Source organism: Dioscorea cayenensis, chromosome 16, assembly GCF_009730915.1.
Source record: "Dioscorea cayenensis subsp. rotundata cultivar TDr96_F1 chromosome 16, TDr96_F1_v2_PseudoChromosome.rev07_lg8_w22 25.fasta, whole genome shotgun sequence".
NCBI lineage: Eukaryota > Viridiplantae > Streptophyta > Magnoliopsida > Dioscoreales > Dioscoreaceae > Dioscorea > Dioscorea cayenensis.
The window spans coordinates 107,074-128,106 of NC_052486.1; the positions used below are offsets into that span (position 1 = coordinate 107,074).

At 31.6% G+C, this 21,033-nt stretch overlaps 1 pseudogene; it reads right to left on the minus strand.

Moving 5' to 3' along the window:
- Positions 1-456: 456 nt before the first annotated feature.
- On the minus strand, positions 457-6,844 carry LOC120279115 (annotated as a pseudogene).
- Between the last annotated feature and the right edge of the window lie 14,189 nt (positions 6,845-21,033).

Consider the following 21,033-nt stretch of genomic DNA (forward strand, 5'->3'; position numbering starts at 1 on the left):
ACTGTCTAACTGAGTGTATTTTTGCCCAAGTTAGGAATAATAATGAATATAAATTCTAGGTCCACAAGGAGGAGGAGCAGACTTAATCCCCTATGGTGTCAGCACAACATCAACAACATTGCAGAGAAGAACCCAAAAGTTTGTTTTTAAAGAAATGCACTAGGATTGTTCAGAAGTGAGTGTGTATAATTTTTGTATTTGTCAAAATTTTTAAATAACCTCACAAAAGAATCAACAACAAAAATAGCATCACGTGAAAAGTAGAAAATTGAAAAAATTTCTAGTTATATAAGAAACAACAAGAAACAAGATTGACAACCTCACTTCAATGGCAACCAACATAATATGAATAGAATTATGATAACAAACCTGAAAATTTGTTTATGAAGGAATACATGACAAGTACAAAATAAAGAACTTCAACTCATAAAAACAAACAACAGTGCCAAAAAAAGAAACAAATTCAATGATCAATGAATTAGTTTCTTGAACTTACTCCTTCCGTCCCATCATAGACGTCCACCTTAACAATTTCACGAAGTGTAAGAAAAGTAGTTTGAATTAAAAATTTCATGAATATTTAGCATCCCTTTTCCCATTTTGCCCATTTCTCTCTCCATTCACTAAAACTGTCCATTTAAGATGATCATGGTAGAACAGTGCATTTAAATAAGTTAGTAAGATTAAATTTAAAAATTAGTCCTTAAAGTAGGTATGTGAACAAGTAAGTTGGGACATGGAAAGCTTCTAAACGCGGACACTTATAATGGGACGGAGAAGTACAAATCATCAACTTCACAGGTAGTTCAATCAATTCAATAGTAACTAAGTCCAATGAAAGCAAACCTATGTGCAACAACCCACACAAGAATTCCCAGAAGTTTAGCAAAAATTTCACATTTTGAACTGAACTAAGCAGGGATATCCAAGAATTTATATGAACTCATATTTTCATTCCTTCACTTCTGATAACAAAAAATTAAAGATAAAAAAGAAAAAAAGAAAAATTCTGAAAACAAGAAGATAAAATAACAATGAACTCACAGAACAGAATCCAAATTCATATAAAACCAAAGCTATTTCAGAATGCACATGAATTCTAAGGTAAAAAAAAAACCCTTCAAATTAAACGCGTGCGAGTGAATCCAAGAGGAATATATATCCAGTAATTTGAATTTTTTTTTAAAAAAAAAAAAGATAAACAAAAATGAACTTTTTATCAAAAAAAAAAGTGAACTCATAAACAGAGCTGGTTCACCTTCGGAGGTTGATCTCCGACCCTAACCAAAAAAACCACTAGAAAATCAGATAATGAAGACCTAAACAAGCGATTCATGGCGAATGCGGAGAAGAATTAGGAAAGAGAGGGAGAATACCATGAGGGATTCGACAAGAGGAACCATCTCGACGAGGTTCTTGAAAAGAACACGATCAACGTAAGCTGGCCCCATTCCCAGGATTCTCCGAAGAAGACGAAGCAGGGCGAGAAGCCACCCCAGTCCCCGCCGGATCGGCGAGGCCTCGCCGCCGTTGAGACCTCTCCGGCATGGGATCCCAGGGTTTGAAAATTCGATGGCGGATGAGGGGTAAAATGGGAAGAGAGGAAAACGAAGAGAAGCTACTGTGCGCATTTGGAAATAGTACCCAAATTATTTGAGATTTTATAGATACACCCCTGTAAAATTTGAAATTTTCTGTTAGTGCTTTAAAAATATATATATATATAATTCATGTTTGTGATCTTATGTATATAATGTAAATTGCTTTGTTGGTACTTTAAAACCAAGACTTTTCCATTAGATTGTGGCAAATTGTGATGTTATCTGGTTTTTTATTTTTAATTATTACGTTTGGTTAACACTTAGCTCAATGATAAGTTATTTAGGCAATACATGGGCAAGTATTGTTCATGTATTACCCATTATTTAGGTAATAATGGGTTGAACCCTCATTTGATTGTATTGTTCATACATTACTCTTTGGTCATCAATACTATAGAGTACTAAATTATCCCTATGATAAAAGACAAAATTATAACTTTATTTACAATTACATGAAACCTATACATGATTCTCTTCATTATTTACATAAATGTCTCCATTAATTATTACTATATTAATTAATAATGATATTAATTAATATAATAATATTTATTAATAATATTATATTATTAACTAATAATATTTAATTAATAATATATTATTAATTAGTATTAATTAATCAAATATCTTAGAATTTTTGTAAATGAGTATGGGCGTTTTAGTCAATAAAAAAATATTGGATGAATATTATCTATGATTTTAAGGGTAACATAAGAGGTACTTATTTGGGCAATGTTCAAGATGGCTGGGGCAAATAATAATATTTTTAATTATTATCCAACTCCACTTAATTATGCAATTACCAAAAAGTAATTTTATGATCGTTCACTGCTTTTCTGCAGCCCTAACTCAATCAAGAATTAGCTTGAATTTTTTTAGTATACTATTATTAAGCATAGCCTTGACTTCATGCATGAACTCCTTCTCCCGGTGTGGTAAAAATGCAAATATTATCATGGATTATGTTGAAGACACTGAAAATCTTGTTCTGGTGTTATCATGGATAGATTGTGGGATCGAAAATACGCGCCCTGGTGTCGTATCGGTGAAGAGACACTAGGCGATATATCGAATCACAAATATTATTTTATTTTATTTATTTTTATCTTTGTAGGCTCTTCCATTCCTAATAGAGGCAAGCCTCCATTATTAATTACCCCAGACTGAGATCTTAGAAACCTCCGATTAAGGGCTCAAGTACAAGTAAAAGGCGAGAAAATATATGAATTATAAATTTTGTTATTCATTATATATATATATATATATCGTTGCTGCTTCTTTGTGCATGATGCCTTGTCGCCACTAGGCGTGGCCTATTTTGAACCAAAAGCAGTGGAACCGAACCGGAACGAACCGCCAAAAACCGGAACCGAACCGGAAAACCGTAATCGTCTCTAAAAGCGGAACCGAACCTTCATATAAGGTTCGGTTCCGGTTTCAAAAATCTAAAAACCGTGGAACCGGCGGTTCCAACCGTGATTCCATATGCTGATTCAACCGTGAGCTCACATACCTGTTCAACCAAAGGTTCAAACAAAAGTTCATATTATATTATATAAATATAATATGAATAATGTCATACTATATAAATAAAGTCATTTATGATTAGGTTTTTTTATTTTTGTTAATATCATTAATTAGTAATTAATTAAGTAATTGCATGTTTAAAAGATATTTTAAATAATTAATTAAAGATATTAACCAAATTGATTATTGATTAGGTCCGATTTCGAATACTTGATTAGCCGATTAGGTATGATTTGTGACATTCGTCCAACTTATATGTCTTCGTGCTCATGCGAAACTTTGTTACTCATGCGAGAGGATAAGATTATAATTAATTGATTATGCCACAAATTATTGAGTTACAAATTAAATATGGATTTATTAAAAACAATTTAATTAACGAGAAGTACTTAAATATTCAATTCTTTTAGTAGATTTCCATATTATTTTTTTATAATTTAATATAAAAAAACAAAGACTAGACTTTTATATATCTTCCGCTTTTTGAAACTTACAAAAATTAACGTAGTTCATATTAAATTATATTTATTTTTATATAAATGAAAATATACTCTGAGTAAAAATGCTCTCATGTAAAAACATTTGAATCATTAAAAAAATATATAAATAAATAAAATAAAAATAAACATGAATATATATGTGTATATATATCAATTTGCTCGATTTTTGTTGATCATTTAAAAGATATATATATATATATATATATATATATATATATATATATATATATATATATATATATTCCAATATATAGATAAAAACTCCCAAGATTTTCAATTTGTAAACTATGCAAACTTATATAAGTATACTAGAAATCAAAAAGAAAAAAAGGAAAAATAAAAACAATTCCTAAAGAAAAAACAAATAACATACATGAACATTAAAAAAATAATAACAACAAAAATAAATAAAACATTGAAACCTCGGGTATACCGTATACGTCATCTAACTTAACCTACTATCTTATATTAGTATTAAATTAATTCTTGTATTTTTTTGTGTTAATTAATTTGAATTATTGAATTATTTAGTTAAAAAAACCGAACCGTATGAACCAGTCAAACCGGAATCAGTTGAACTAAACCGCCAGAATCGGGAACCGAAACCGAACCGGAACCGAACCGCCAAGAACCTTGCTTTAGGTGAGTTCGGGTTCCGTTCAAGGTTTCTTGAACTCGAATCGGCGGTTCGAGAACCGTAATCCGCAGGTTCTCGAACCGTGGCCATGTCTAGTCGCCACGTTGTATGCCTTGTTGTCACCTTAAAGTATAGATCTCATTGTTGCCTTTAAATTTATATTTATTTTAGACATTGCCGCTATCTCGAGATAAGCATTTTTTTGTGCCATTGCTTCGAATCATTCTTGTCGGTACTTCACAATCAAAATCCTTCAAATCATCTTTTGCTAGTTTGAAGTTTTTTAACCAAACAAGTGGTCAGACATGAATTAATTTCCCATTAAATAAATTGGCATTTTTGATGTAGAATAGGATATTTCCATGTAATAAAAAAATATGTGGGCTCCACCTGAAATCTCCACATCAGCAATTATCTATTTTTTTTTTAATAATGGTTAATGGTATACGTCCATCAAATACAACCTTTATCACATCAGTGGAGACCACACTTGATAAAATTTACAAGTGCTCTTTGCAAACTCTCATGCATTTGGGTAGGGCTCACTTATCCTTATATGACATAAAAGGCTAGCAGCTTCTATAACTCATCCCATTGTAATATAAATATTTTATATCATTCTTTACAAATTACATAAAGCTTCCCTTGAACTTGGCCTTGTGGAAGTTCACCAATGCTTCAAACAAAAGACCAGTTGATAATGCCAGATTTGGATTTTCAGCATGATTGTTTGCATACTTAAAAGAAATGTTTCACTTTCAGCACACAGTTGACACCAAAACAAGTGTTTCAGATCTCTCAACGTCGGTCCTTATTAAGATTACTCTACAAAGCTTACCAAGAATTCAGCTTAACATATCTGCACAGGTTTTAACTTTCCGTGACAGATAACCAAGGTGCAAAACAAGTTATCATTAATCAACCACAATGTTCATGGCCTATAAGTTACTTTGCATCAAATTAGTATCCAAGCTTGGAGGCCAGAGAACCCTTTTCTTACTTGTTATTGTGTTACTGAATAAGCATCATCCATTGCTTTGTTAAGCTTTTGCAAAATGCCTATATATTTTATTATTATTATTATTATTATTATTATTATTACTTAGTCATTCCCATGTGCCTCTCTTTTGTGGTGGGCCATGAACTTTTGAATATATATATATATATATACAACAAATGCACAAATGAAAAGTGCATGACTTTGATTTATGTATCCCATGCATGAGCCACGTAAATATATCATCATTTGCTCATTTCCACATGCATCTTCAATCTTTTAAATGGTGGATCCCCCTATACATCATTATATACAATATTGGGTTGCATTTCTTTCTTCAAATAAGGGCCTTTGGAAATATATTTTATCATTATTATTATTATTTATATATTTTATATATTTTATTTTTTTAATTTTTTTTTTTGAAAATGGACAATTAGTCCTCATATTGTTAATTAGAAGGATGTGCATAACTAGCATTAGTATATTATAGCATTTTAAGTGGCGTTTGAAATTCCTTGTTACATGCTAATTCCAAATCTGTATTTTATTTTTTTTTTTACAATCCAGGGATGCTCCAGGATCTTCTTCAAGGAGAGTCGCTTGGATGAACCCTTTACAAGAAGTTTCGTGATCAAATCCTTTGCTTCTGGAGACACACGAGGCGTTGATGGGAAGTTCAGATCTACCTTCATGATCTTCCTGAAGATGTCATTTTGGTCCGGCTCTTCAAATGGTGGAACACCATAAAGAAGCTTATAGCAAAGAACACCTAATATCCAGTTATCAACAGTATGGCCATGTTCTTTGGTTTTTTTATCATTTCAGGTGCAAGGTAATCTATGGTGCCACACATGGCACGCCTCTTTGATTGAACAGCCTATCTAAAATCTACAATCTTACGATGGCCCTCCATATCAAGTCAAGTTCTTTGGCTTGATATCCTTGTGAATGACATGCTTCCCATGGCAATAGACCAATGCCCTCGCAAGACTCGCAATATACGTGGCAGCACGCTGCTCAGAAGTTTATATACGGGTTTCATTGTGAAACCAAACAAAACTTATATATTTTTTTTATTGTCTCTTCTTCTTCTTCATCTTCCTCATGCTCATCGTAATGGTTTCTATCATCATTTTTTACTTCTTTTAGATGACCACCATTTGACACATCACTAACCATGAGCTCAGCTTTTCTTACTTCATCAAAAGCAGCAACAGCACCATTAGTTGCTTATATTGTGCAATTTTACTAGGAACCAACAGGCAAGGCTTTAAACTTCTTCCCATGCAACACTAGAAGATAATATGTTATAGGCTGAGCAAGTGAGCATCCTCTGGGTGTCCTTGAAACAGACGTTGACCAGTCTCATATTCTTGTATTTCTCCTGCCCTTGCGGTGTATTCCAATGAGGCAACCACTTATTCTTAGCACCTTTCTTCTTTGAAAATAGCGGCAGTCCAGTACTACATCTTCCAAGATAAATTTTTATTTATTTATTCATTTTTTTTTGCATTGATACTTGATCGGAATTTGTACTCCCATAGAGTTCCGATGCTGATCTACAGTCTTCATTCGCCATCTTCAGCACGAGATCAATGCCAATCTACAGCCTTCGCAAGCCGGCTTCAACACGTGATCAAACGACTTCTCCATCTCAAGCTCTCACTTTTTCTCTCACGTGTATCAAAGGGCTGGTGTCACTATCTTCGCGCTGACGGCGGCTATTGTTGTCTGGATCCTTTTTGGAGACTTCAAGGAAAGAGCATCACTTCGACAGCATCGGCGGCAGTGACAATAGCGACACATCAGTGGCGAGCAGCAACAACATCAAGTGACAATGGCGGCAGCAACGTTGGTAGATGAGAGCAACAAAGGCAGTAGCACCAGCAACAGCAACGGCAGCAACAACGTACAGAAGGCAACAACAACAGCTTTTCTTCTTATGTATATATATATATATATAGAAGTCTGGAAAGGGGAGGAAATGAACTAGACCTTCTCCTTCTTCTTCTCTGTCGCTTGTTCTTCCTTCTTCTTCTTTCTTCACCGTCTTCTTCTTTCTTTTCTCGCCTTCGTCTTCAATCTGCGATCCTCTCTCTTCGGTCCTTTTTTTTCTTCCTCTTCGTCTTCCAACTCTCTCCGGTTCTCCTCCTCTATTTTCTCTCGCCTTCGTCCTCTTTTAAAGATTTCACGGGCCGTTGCATTGATCGTGAAGCGACGCGTCGGTTATGAGGCAACGTGGAGCGGTTCCACATGAGCATGACGGCCACGACAAACATATATATTCTTTATATTTTATTTATTTATTTATTTTATATATTTATTATTTTTTTATATATATATTTTAATAATTATATATATTATAATTATATATTAAATATTAAAAATTTATGTTTGGTTGATCGTGGGGCGACCACGCCCCACGCCCCACTTTTTTTTTAAAATTGCATTATTTTATTTTATTTTAATTTATTATATATATATATTATTATTTTAATTTATTATATTTATATAATATTATTTTAATTTATTATTTTAATTTATTTTATCTTCATTTGATTTTTATTTTATATATTTTATTATTATTATTATTATTATTATTATTTTATTTATTATCTTTATCCCTCTTCTTTTTAGATTTTTTTTATTTTATTTTTTTATTAATTTATTTTTTTTATCTATTTATTTTTATTTATATTTTCCTTTTATTATTACAATTATATTTACTTTAATTTTATTATCTTTATCTGATTTTTTATTATCTTTATCGATTTATATATATATATATATATATTCTATTATTTTTTATTTGTATTATAATAAAAAAAAATTTATATTTCTTTCAATTATTAATATATATATATATATATGATTATTATTATCATTATTATTATTTATTATTATTATATATATATATATATTATTTATTTATTTATTTATTTTTTGTGATTTCTATTCATGGCTGATTTTGAGATTGAGATTGCCTTGAGATCTGTGCTCTCAGCTGATCTGAGATTTGAGTATTTTAGACTCCCTTGAGATCGGTGCTCTCGGCTGATCTGAGATTTTAGTATTTTAGACCGCCTCGAGATCAGTGCTCTCAACTAGTCCTGAGATGTGTATTTTAAATATTTTGGATCGTCTCGAGATCGGTGCTCTCCGCTGATATGAGATTTGAGTACTTTAAACCGTCTCGAGATCCGTGCTCTCTGCTGATATGAGATTTGTGTATTTTGAATATTTTGGATCGCCTTGAGATCGGTGCTCAAGGTTGATCCTGAGATTTATGTATTTTAAATATTTTGGATCGTCTCGAGATCGGTGCTCTCCGCTAATATGAAATTTGAGTACTTTAGACCGCCTCGAGATTCGTGCTCTCTGCTGATCTGAGATTTGTGTATTTTGAATATTTTGGATCGCCTTGAGATCGGTGCTCAAGGTTGATCATGAGATTTGTGTATTTTGAATATTTTGGATCGCCTCGAGATCGGTGCTCTCGGCTGATCCTGAGATTTTGTGTATTTTGAATATTTTGGATCGCCTTGAGATCGGTGCTCAAGGTTGATCCTGAGATTTGTGTATTTTGAATATTTTGGATCTCCTCGAGATCGGTACTCTCGGCTGATCCTGAGATTTTGTGTATTTTGAATATTTTGGATCGGCTCGAGATCGGTGCTCTCGGCTGATCCTGAGATTTGAGTATTTTAGACCATCTTGAGATCGGTGCTCTCGACTGATTCTGAGATTGAATATTTTGAATATTTTGGATCGCCTCAAGATCAGTGCTCTCGGCTGATCCTGAGATTTGAGTATTTTAGACTGCCTCGAGATCGATGCTCTTGGCTGGTCTTGAGACTTGTGTATTTTGGATATTTTGGATATTTTAGATCGCCTCGATATCTGTGCTCTCGGTTGATCTTGATATTTGAGTATTTCAGACCGTCTTGAGATCGATGCTCTCGACTGGTCCTGAGATTTGTGTATTTTAGACAGCCTTGAGATCTGTGCTCTCGGCTGGTCTTGAGATTTGAATATTTTGAATATTTTGTTTAAATTAGGAAATACATTTAATTTATTTATTATAATATATATATATATTTATATAAACATAGATGATCCCTCATACTGAGTATATCCCCATGAGCCTCCTTTGTCTATTTATTATTCTTTTGGTGTTATTCTCTTTAGCAATCTAATCAACTACTATAACTAAATGGCAGAACCATGAGCAAAACTAAGATATGCTGACTTAAATTTTAAAGAATTATAAATATTAAAAAATTTATATTCGTTCGGACTCAAGATTATATTAATTTCAAAAAATATAAAATATAAATACTACTAACACCTATGACTACGAGGTGGAAGTTGAACCTTTCAATTTTGCTTTCTTTTCTCTTTTATTATTTAAAAAACACATTTTTTTTTACAAATTTATAGATATAATATAAAAAAAACTACTTTTTAAAAAATGTGAAAATTTATTGTGGGTTCTCTGATATTATACAAATAAATTTATATAATATCACTTATTTTATTGCAAAAATCTATTGTCTACCCTCTTAAATTTTTATTTAAAAATTAGTATATATAACCTAAAAAATATAGTTTTAGGGAAAAACTATTTATAATATTTTTTAGGCCCTCAATTTTTTATAAATTAGGTTATATGATAACAAATTTTATGTTTTTTTTCTCTCAGCTAGGGTAGCATCTGTTTGTTACTTGTACTATGTGTTTGTTGTTTGTTGTTTGTTTTTTTTTCTTTTCTTTTTGATGTATTCTCCATGCCTAGTGAATGATTTGTTTTATTGTTCTTTGGGTTGTACCGTGATAGGGACACGAGTGTGTGTGCTAATCATATAATAAAAGTGCTAAAAAAGCGGGTATCAGTCCACAAGGAAGATCGAGATTACTAGTATTAGTCCTAATCTTGAAAAATTATCCTAAACAAAAAGTAGTGATGTGTGCGAGCAAACTAAGAAACGAAAGAGAAGAAAAACAAGAATAAGGAAATAAAAAGTAGTGAGAAACCAAAGAAGGGATGTCCGGGTATAGTATCCCTCTAGGATTTGTTAAGTTCAGGACAAATGTTGTATAAGTATGTAATCCTATTTGAACTGAGAGAAATCAAAGAAGAGATGAAAAACCCCTTCATTAATGGAGGGCAAGCATCCAAACAATAAGACGTAATGAGAATAAAAGAAGTCATGAAAACCCCCTTTTCAATTGTGCCGAGAGATGATTGCCGAAGAATGCCCTAGGACGTTCCACGAATGCCGCCAAACTAACCTTGATGGCTAAAATCCTTTTTCGCCAAGATAGATGGGCTAAATCTACCTCTAGAATTGCCTTCAAAGCCCTAGAGATTCGCCCCCTTTCTTCCCCTCAACCTCACTTTCCAATAGAACAAAAGATGCTCTAGAAACCCATGTCAGGAATACTTATACTGCGCCACTTGCGAGTTGCTTTATGGGATGAAGAATGCGGCCTTAAGAAGCCGGGGATGATGGGCCGCTAGCCTTATGGGATCAGTTACAGGCATAAGCCCCATCCGTAAGATCTTCTATCTAGTGTTATGGCTTAGCTTACTGTGGTAAACTCTGTAATCGTAAACTCCTCTGGATAGTCCTTAGGGTCTATCTTACGGGCGTAAGTCCTTCCCGTAAGATCCTCTGGTCTATTTTTATGCTCCTCTTTATGGGCATAATCATACTCACGAGGTTCTCTGGAAGAGGCTTACGGTTATAGGCATGGTGGTAAAGTGACCATAAGTAAGTATGTCCTGGCTTCATGAATAATGCCAAGAAAGCTCCATCTTCTTCGTTTTGGCTCTAGAATGCTTCTTTTGGCTTTCTCTCATTCTTAATAACTACCCCAAGCCTAAGAAGGGAAAATACACCATATTTAACATCAAATTCTAAAATATAACTCTAATACATACCTAATGAGTGTACAAAATGATATAAAATAATAAACAATCATACACTCATCATATCTTCTTTGTATCGGTCTATATTATGTTATTCTTTCATTGTATGTGGTTTATTTATTTTTTCTAATAAAATAAGAATAAAATTAAAAAATATTAAAGATAAATATATATAAGTATGGACTTTATACGACAAGATGGGTCATTAGGAGTACTTTTATAGGATCTAAAACATAAAAATATTATTTAGTGGGGTAAATATCTTGATTGGGTACTGTAATATGGTCAATTTTCACTTTGAGCATCAAACTTCAATTTGTATAATTTTTGTTATCTAATTTTAATTTGGTTTCACCGAGATGCTACCAAGGGATTTCCGGGAGGAATTTGATGATGTGGTTGCCAAAATTGCCTCATTAACAACAATTTGTCATGTAATCTACTGACCCTTACATGCCACATCATCAACGATGTCCATATGGTCATTTATTATGCAAATCAACAATGTCAGGCATACAAATTAGGTGGTCACGTGGACATTTTTTATAATGTGGCATGTGAGTGGCAATCGATGACAAGGCGAATTGCTGCTGACAAGGCAATTCTAGCAACCACTTCATCAAATCCCTCCTCCTAAAAACTCCTTGGGACTCTCTTGGTGAAACCAAATTGAAGTTGGATAACCAAAATTATACAAATTAAAGTTTGATGCTCAAACTAAAAATTGATCATAGTATAGTACTTACTCAAGATACTAACCCTTATTTAGTGATTGGTCAGCAACTTGTGACTTAAATATATCAAAAATAAAAATAAAAATAAAAAATAAGCCAACAAATAAATTGGCAGAGTGAGTTATGTCCCCTAAATATCCTATTCTGTCGATTCATTCATTCCAACCATCAAAATTTGTTGTGAGAGTATAATTTTTTTTATTTTGAAAACTAAATTTGGAAAGCTTTAGTGATTTGATTCCAATCACTATTAACCAAAAAGGAAAAAAATTGAAATTATGAATGATGCATAAAAATCATAAACCAATCCAAAGGTTTTGAAAATACCAATAAAACTATAAAAAGGTTTTAAAAAAACTACAAAGAAAAAGCTATAAGCTAATCACATGCTCCACGATTCGAGAATAAGAATAAATCAAATTATAAGAATATTCTAGAGCTACAATAATATTAAAAATGGTTACAATTGAAAAAAAAACCAACGAATTTGATTTTTTTAATGTTTTTAAAAAAGTTTTATAAAATTAATTTTTAAAACAAATTTTGGAATTAAAAAAAAATATAAAAAAAGTTAATGATACTTCTTTTTCCAAAGTGAGCAATGCATGTGCTCTTGCTCCCTGGCAAAATCATGATGTCAGAGATTTTAAGCCGCTAGCCTTATGGGATTAGTTACAGGCATAAGTCCCATCCGTAAGATCTTCAATCTAGTGTTACGGCTTAGCTTACGGTGGTAAACTCTGTAATCGTAAACTCCTCTGGATAGTCCTTAGGGTCTATCTTACGGGCATAAGTCCTGCCCGTAAGATCCTCCGGTCTATATTTATGCTCAAATTGCCCTCTTCTTCCCCAGCTTGGCCAACTTCCCCAGCTCAAGTATCTCAGGATAGGTGGAGCAGCTGCAGTTGACGCACATATCACGTGAATATCAAATGAACATCAGTTTCTCAAATCTAGTTCCTGATTTCCATGAATTCCCAATCTTCTCCTTTTAATTTGTTTTGATAACTTTAACACCAACATCTTTGTCTTACTTTTATGGGTAAACTATTCAATTAGTCACCCACCATTCAAATAACTCCTATTTTAGTCACCATGCTTTTAAAATTTTCAATTGGCTACCTGTACTTTAAATTCACATCTATTTAAGTCACCGGGCCTAACTCCGTCAACGGCGTTCCGACATGTCTTACCACGTCTCACCCAAAAGAAGTTGATTATGCCACCTGGAATGACACTTGGAGGGGTTTATTTTCTCCGCGCCAAAGAGCAAACGTCCCATCTTCTCTCATCCTCGTAAAGATCGTCTCATCTCCTCTCACCCTCCTGAAGATTGTCCTAGGACATTAGAGTTCTTCTGAAATGTTCCCCTTTTGAGAAGATCGACACCCAGAATATTAGAGTTTTTCTGAGATTTTCCCCTTTTGAGAACCCTTAGCCCGCTTAGAACATTGTTGTAGTGAGCTACATCATCGCCCGATGCTATGGCAACAAATGAGCAAGATCAAGTTGATTTTCATTTTCATCCCTTGACATTTGCTTTTCCCTCACATGTATTAGTTGTATATTACTATGTTTTCATTTCTGAAGTTTTGTTCTTTAATTTGTGATTGATTTTAGTAGGATCTATAGTTTTTTGGGTACAAAGATGTGGGTTTAGAATTCTTTGAGATACAAAGATGGAAAAGGGTTAGGGATTGGAATTTTTTATTTATTTTGTAGTTGATGAACACTAAAACTGTCTTGGATGTGGGTTTAGAATAACACATCCACGGAGAGAATAATTGATTGTTGGAGGGAGGGGAAGGCTTCTTTGCCTGACAGTATCATCACCAAGGTCTTTGTCGTCATTCCTCTCTCAGCCGATTAGGGTTCTTCTGGGTGATGAGCTTCACAAGGAGATGGGGCATTTGCTTTTTGGCGCGAAGGATGCTTGCTTATTGGCGCGGAGCAAATAAATAAATAAACTCCTCCATGTGCCATTCCAGGTGGCACAAGCAACTTCTTTTGGGTGAGATGTGGCAAGACATGTCGGAAAGCTGTTGACGGAGTTAGGCTCGGTGACTTAAATAGGCGTGAATTTAAAGTACAAGTAGCCAATTGAAAATTTTAAAAGTATGGTGACTAAAATAGGAGTTACTTGAAAGTTGGGTGACTAATTGAATAGTTTACCCTACTTTTATTTATTTATTTATTTATTTATTTTTTGTCTTGTTGGTCCTGCTTTGTCCTCTCTCTCCTCCTTTGGTGGATTTTGTGCAATATTTTCTTTTAGTCTGGTTTATATATTTTGTTCAAATCGGTTTGCGTAATGTATTTATTTTCATTTTTAATTCAGTAAATTATAATTTATTTATTTTTATAAATAATAATAAATGATAGTGGTATTTGATTAATGATCGTTTTGAAAAAAGAGATAGATGGCACTTCTTTTTCATATAATTGAGCTACGAAGGTGATATTATTATCCCACAAGATCATGTTGTTAGAATTTTTTTTTTTAAAGAGAACAATAGCCATATAATATTTGTTTCTTTTCATTTATCTATTTTTAAACAAGACATCACATAATGGTCTTTTAATTCATAAAATTCCATTATAACCACAACAAATGCCTTGTTGAATGGGTTAGCTTATCTTTGACTTAATAAAAATTATGATTTACTTAGTTATTTAAAAAAAAGTTAAATTAATTTTTTAAATAAGTGATAAACTACAAAGTTAAATTAATTTAATAATTTAAACACAATATACAAGTGGTAAATATCAAAGGGATTGTGAAATGGCGCCTAACCAGTTATCAACTCCCACGTATATAACCAGCTGCATGCCCCACTGGGTCCACTCAAATACTATATGGTGGATGGGCAGTGTAGGTGGCTTGTGACATGGTAGCATTATCTTGTGATAATATCTGGCAAAATGAACAGCTAATAAACAGCAAATATCTTTATTTTTTTGGTGGTGGTCTCTCTGAGTGAGTGAGTGAGTGTGCTGATTATCAAACGGAGTTGTATGCCAACGTGTGGAAAACAGAGTTGTATGCCTGTGCCATCTCCCTCTCTATGTGTGATCACCTAGAAGACCCAAAGAAGATCAAGGCCTTAATAAAAATTATTCCCATCAAGTGCCATTAAGAGAAGCATATACAACACATAAAATAAAAAAAGAAAAATAAATAAAAAAATAAAAAAACAAACACAATATATACAAAAACAATAAATCGGATCACCAATAAATATTGGCTATGTATCAAATATCGACAAACAGGTCAATTTTTAAGCTATAGCTAATTACCAACAAATAATTTAAATTTCAAATATTAAGTATATGATTTTTTTATCTAAAAATAATGAAATATTTTTTTAAAAAAATAATTTTAAAAAAATTCTATTAAACAATGTATCTTAAATGAAATAAACCAAAAAAAAAAAAAATTAAAGAAAAAAACATTTAAAGAAAAGAAAAACTGGCAAGAACACTAATGCAAGTGAAGCACAAATAGATTATAAAAGAATAAGACGAATATTATCTATGATTTTAAGGGTAACATAAGAGGTATTTATTCGGGCAATGTTCAAGACGGTTGGGGTAAATAATGGTATTTTTAATTATTAGTCCACTCTGCTTAATTCACAATTATTAAAAATTAATCTTATGCTTGTTCACTGTTTTTTTACGCAACCCCGACTCAGTCGAGAATTAGCTGGAATTTTTTTTAGTCTAAGAATAGCTTACACTTCATGAACTCCTCCTCCTGGTGTGGTAATAATGCAAATATTATCATGGATTCTGTTGAAAACACTGAGAGTTTGTTCTCGTGTTACCATAGATATATGATCTCTCATACTGTGTATATCCCCATGAGCCTCCTTCGTCTATTTATTATTCTTTTGGTGTCATTGTCTTTAGTAATCTAATCAACTACTATAGCTAAGTGGCAGAACTAGGAGCAAAACTAAAGGGGTGCTGACTTAAATTTTAAAGAATTATAAACATTTAAAAAAAATTATATTCATTCATACTCAAGATTATAATAATTTCAAAAAATATAAAATATAAATACTACCAACGACTATCACTACGAGGTGAAAGTTCAAACTTTCGGGTTTGCTTTTTTTCTCTCTTGTTATTTAAAAAATTATTTTTTTTTACAAATTTATAGATGTAATATAAAAAATTACTTTTAAAAAAATGTCAAAGTTTATTGTTGGTTCTGTGGATATTATACAAATTAATTTATGTAATATAACTTTATTTTGTTGCAAATATCTATTGTCTAGCCACTTAATTTTTTTTCCCAAATTAGGGTATATATAACCTAAAAATATATAGTTTTAGGGAAAAAAATATTTATAATTTTTTTTGCCCTCAATTTTTATAAATTGGGTTATAGGATTACAAATTTTATGTTTTGCTCTCATTTAGGGTAGGTTCTGTTTGTTACTTGTACTATGTGTCTGCTGTCTTTGTTATTTTTTTTATGTTTTTCTTTTTTTGATGTATTCTCCATGCCTAGTGAATGATTTTTTCTATTTTTCTTTGGGTTGTATCATAATAGGGACTCAAGTGTACGTACCGATCGTATAATAAAGTGCTTAAAAACAGGGTATCGATCCATAGGGAAGATCGAGAATACTAGTACTAGTCATAATCCCGAAAATTAGCCTAAACAAAAGTAGTGATGTGTATGAGCAAACTAAGAAACAAAAGAGAAGAACCAAGAATAAGGAAATAAAAGTAGTTGAGAAACGAGGGGGAAAAGGGATACCCATGTAATAGTATCCTTTTAGGGCTTGTTAAGTTCAGGATAAATGTTGTATAAGTATGAAATCCTATCTAAACCGAGAGAAATCCTAAAATATACTAAACCCTTTTGCAAGGGCGATTAGTAACCAATTCGATATAGTGATGATACAGACACCCCACAGTTGCATTGCACTCTACAAAATTTCAATGTGGATTAACAAGAATTTATGAAATAAATAATCCATACATAATAGAAATGTTATTTCTCCTAAAATCTCTTACCTACAATTGCAAAGAGCATGGAAATCACTTGTTAATCCATTCAGGAGGTTGAGGAAGGAGAACTCTCAACTTTAAAGTACCCTATTGTTAGACTTACTCACAATCCCCTCCAATCATGATATGTCTATGCTAGGTGGGTATTTTTACTCATCACAAAGCACATCATACATGAGAACTAAGGCTTTCGCCTCTAGTAATTAATCCATACAAAACACGCAATTGGATTCAAATAATATGGATTGCAATTAAGAAACAATTAAATCAACAAGATCCACAACCAATGTCAAAATCGAATAAAACCCTAGAGTTTAACTATGCCCAAACATCTACAAAATTAACCCTCCATTAATAGAGGGCAAGCATCCAAACAACAAGACACAATGAGAATCAAAGAAGAAATGAACCCCCAACCCCCTCTCTCTCTCTCTCTCTCTCTCTCTCTCAATTGTGCCTAGAGATGATTACCGAAGAATGCTCGACTTTCCACGAACTACACCAAGCTAATCTTGACGCTACAATTCTTCTTCTCCAAGATAGATGGGTTGAATCGCCTCCAAAGCCTAGAGATTTGCCTCCTTTCTTCCCCTCAGCCTCACATTCCAATAGAACAAACAATGCCCTAGAAACCCTCGTCATGAATATTTATAATGTGCCACATACTGGTTGTTTATGGGCGCAAGAACGCTGGCGTAAGGAGTTGGGGATGATGGGTCACGAGCCTTATGGAATCACTTACGACCATAAGTCTTACCCGTACGGTCCTCTTGCCCGTCTTTATACTTCTTCTTATGGGCATAAACATGCCCGTAAAGTTCTTTGGAAGAGGCTTACGGCCCAATTAAAGAAGCATAGTGTACAACCAGGACTAATCAAAGTCCTTCATCCCCATCCTTGTTGACTTGATTGACTCCATTCATAGTAAGTCACAGTTAGAGCAAAACGGCCGTATGCACGACCATAGAATGACCATAAGTGAGTTTGTCTTGGGTTGTTCTTCATGAATAATGTCGAGAAAGCTCCTTCATCTTCGTCGCTTTGGCTCTAGAATGCTTCTTTTTGCTTTCTCTCATCCTTAAGCACTGCTCGAAGCTGAGAATGAAAAATACACCATGTTTAACATCGGATTCCAAAATATAACTCTAATACACACCTAATGAGTGTACAAAATGATATAAAATATTGAACAATAATACACTCATCATATCATCTTTGTGTAAGTCTGTCTTATGTTATTCTTTTATTGTGTGTGATTTATTTTTTTCATAAAATAAAAATAAAGTTAAAAAATATTAAAGATAAATATAATTATGGACTTTATACGATAAGATGGGTCATTAGGCGTACTCTTATTGGAGCTAAAACATAAAAATATTATTTAGTGCGGTAAATATCTTGAGTGGGTACCATAATATGGCCAATTTTCACTTTGAGCATCAAACTTCAATTTGTATAATTTTGGATATCCAATTTTAATTTGGTTTTACCGAGAGGGTACTAAAGAGTTTTCGGGAGGAATTTGATGATGTGGCTACCAAAATTGCCTCATTAGCAGCAATTTGTCACATAATCTACTGACCCTTACATGCTACATCATCGACGATGTCCGCATGGTCACTTATCAAAATAGGTGGTCACATGAACATTGTTGATAATGTGGCATGTAAGTGCCAGTAGATGACGAGGCGAATTGCTGCTGACGAGACAATTCTAGCAACCACTTCATTAAATCCCTCCTAAAAACTCTTTCGTACCCTCTTGATGAAACCAAATTGAAGTTAGATAACCAAAATTATGCAAATTAAAATTTGATATTCAAACTAAAAATTGATTTTAGTATAATGCTCACTCAAGATTTTTACCCTTATTTAGTAATTCATCCGTAACTTGTGAGTTAAATATATCAAAAATAAAAAAAAATTGGCGAATAAATAAATTGACCGAGTGAGTTCCTTTCCCTAGATATCCTATACTGTCAATTCATTCATTCCAGTCATCAATCTATGTGGTAAGAGTATAAGTTTTTTATTTTGAAAACTAAATTTGGAATAATGTATATATATATCTTTGGATCTACTTTTATGCAAAAAATTAAAGATAAAGTTTGAAGCTTTAGGAATTTGATTCCAATCACTACTAACGGACAAAAGAAAAAGTTGAAATTGTGAATGATGCATAAAAATCATAAACCAATCCAAAGGTTTTGAAAATACCAATAAAACTATAAAAAAAAAGTTAAAAAAAATTTAAAAAAATGAAAAACTGTAAGAGCATTGTTAATCGTTAGACTATTTTAGAGATTAATGCAGATGTCATCTCGTCAATCCATTAAACTATCTTCTATAATAGTTATATTATAAAATAAGACCCATAATTATTTCATCCAATTTATTAACTATTTACATCTATATATTTCATTAAAATATATTTAGTTAATAAAATCTTAAATATTATTAATAAAATTATTATATAATATATTAAAAAATTTAAATTCAAAATAAATATTTCAAATAATAACCCGGTAAGGGTTACAACAATAACATCTAGATTTTTGTTTATTTTTTCTTTTTTTTGTGTTAAAAATATTAAATATTTGTATATTTAATATAGAGTTTATTAAATTAAATTAATTAAATTAATTAAATTTAAAATCTTCAATATTATTAATAAAAATTTAAAATTTAAAAAAAATTAAAAAGATTAGCCGTTGACAATGTTAAATTTTATATGTTTTAAAAATTAACCATGGCCCTTAAAATTTAAAAAAATAATTAAAAAAAAAAGAGTCCCACCCTTTGAGTGCTCAATCACCACTGACGGAGTGCTCTAGTGGGGATTTTTTTTAGTGGTGACTTGCTAATGGTGGGGATTTTTTTTTGTTAAACACTCATTGAGGGCAAAAGCATCCCACCAAAGATGCTCCAAGCTAATCACAAGCTCCACCATTAGAGAATAAGAATAAAATCAAATTATAAAAATATTCTAAAGCTACAACTATATTAAAAATGGTTAAAATTGAAAACCAACGAATCATATGCCCCGGTTTGATTCTATTTTGTTTTTATAATTTTTAAAAACAAATTATGAAATTTATTTTTAAAACAAATTTTGGAATTAAAAAATATTAAAATCTATTTAAGTAAAAGTATTTTGAAAACATATCTAAAAACAAAAACCAAAAAAGTCATTTAGAAATTTTTTTTTAAAAAATAAGCTTTAAAAACAAAAAATACAAAAGACTTTTTATTCAATTATTTTATGTAATTGATATTTATGCATAATTTTACAATAATTTAATAAACATATGGTTTTAATGAACTAATATAATAATATAATAATGTATTTTGTAAAATCTGAATTTAAAATTAATACTAATTTAACTGAAGATGACATTATAATACATATATTTAATATTTAATAATAATTATATAAATAATTTAAGTTTAAGTTTGAAGTTTAGAATTATTATAATATAATCACATCTAATTTATAATATACAATTTATTAAAATCATAATGAAATATTGCAAAAAAAATTTTAAAAGAATAAATAAATTAAAAATCTAAGAAAGCAGTGTATCTTGTGATAAGGTCCGATCAAATGGCAGCTATAAAGCAAAAGATAATATTCGATTGGTGTTACTTTTGAAAAAGAAGGTTCGTTTGCAATGCATCAGTGTGGTTTTTTAATTATATATATATATATATATATATATAAAGTGGATAATTTTATATTTTTAGTTTTATCTAGCTATAAAAATAAATTTATACTTTCAAAACATATTTTTATACATAGTTTTTTCCTTTTAACTCGTTAATTTTCTAAAAAGTAAAGAGTCTACATATGTTTGAACAAGGTATTAGAAATTCAGTAAAAGGGTTAAACATCTTTTAGTGGATATTTTTATTTATATATAAAGGTTTTAATTTGAAATCGTTACAACAAAAATAAAAAAATAATCTGAAATGCGTGACAGGCATCCGAAGAAAAAGCTTGTGTCATTTAGATCAACCAGTGGATTTTACATAATTAATAATTATATATAAGATTAAAGATAAAAGTGAAGCTTTAGGA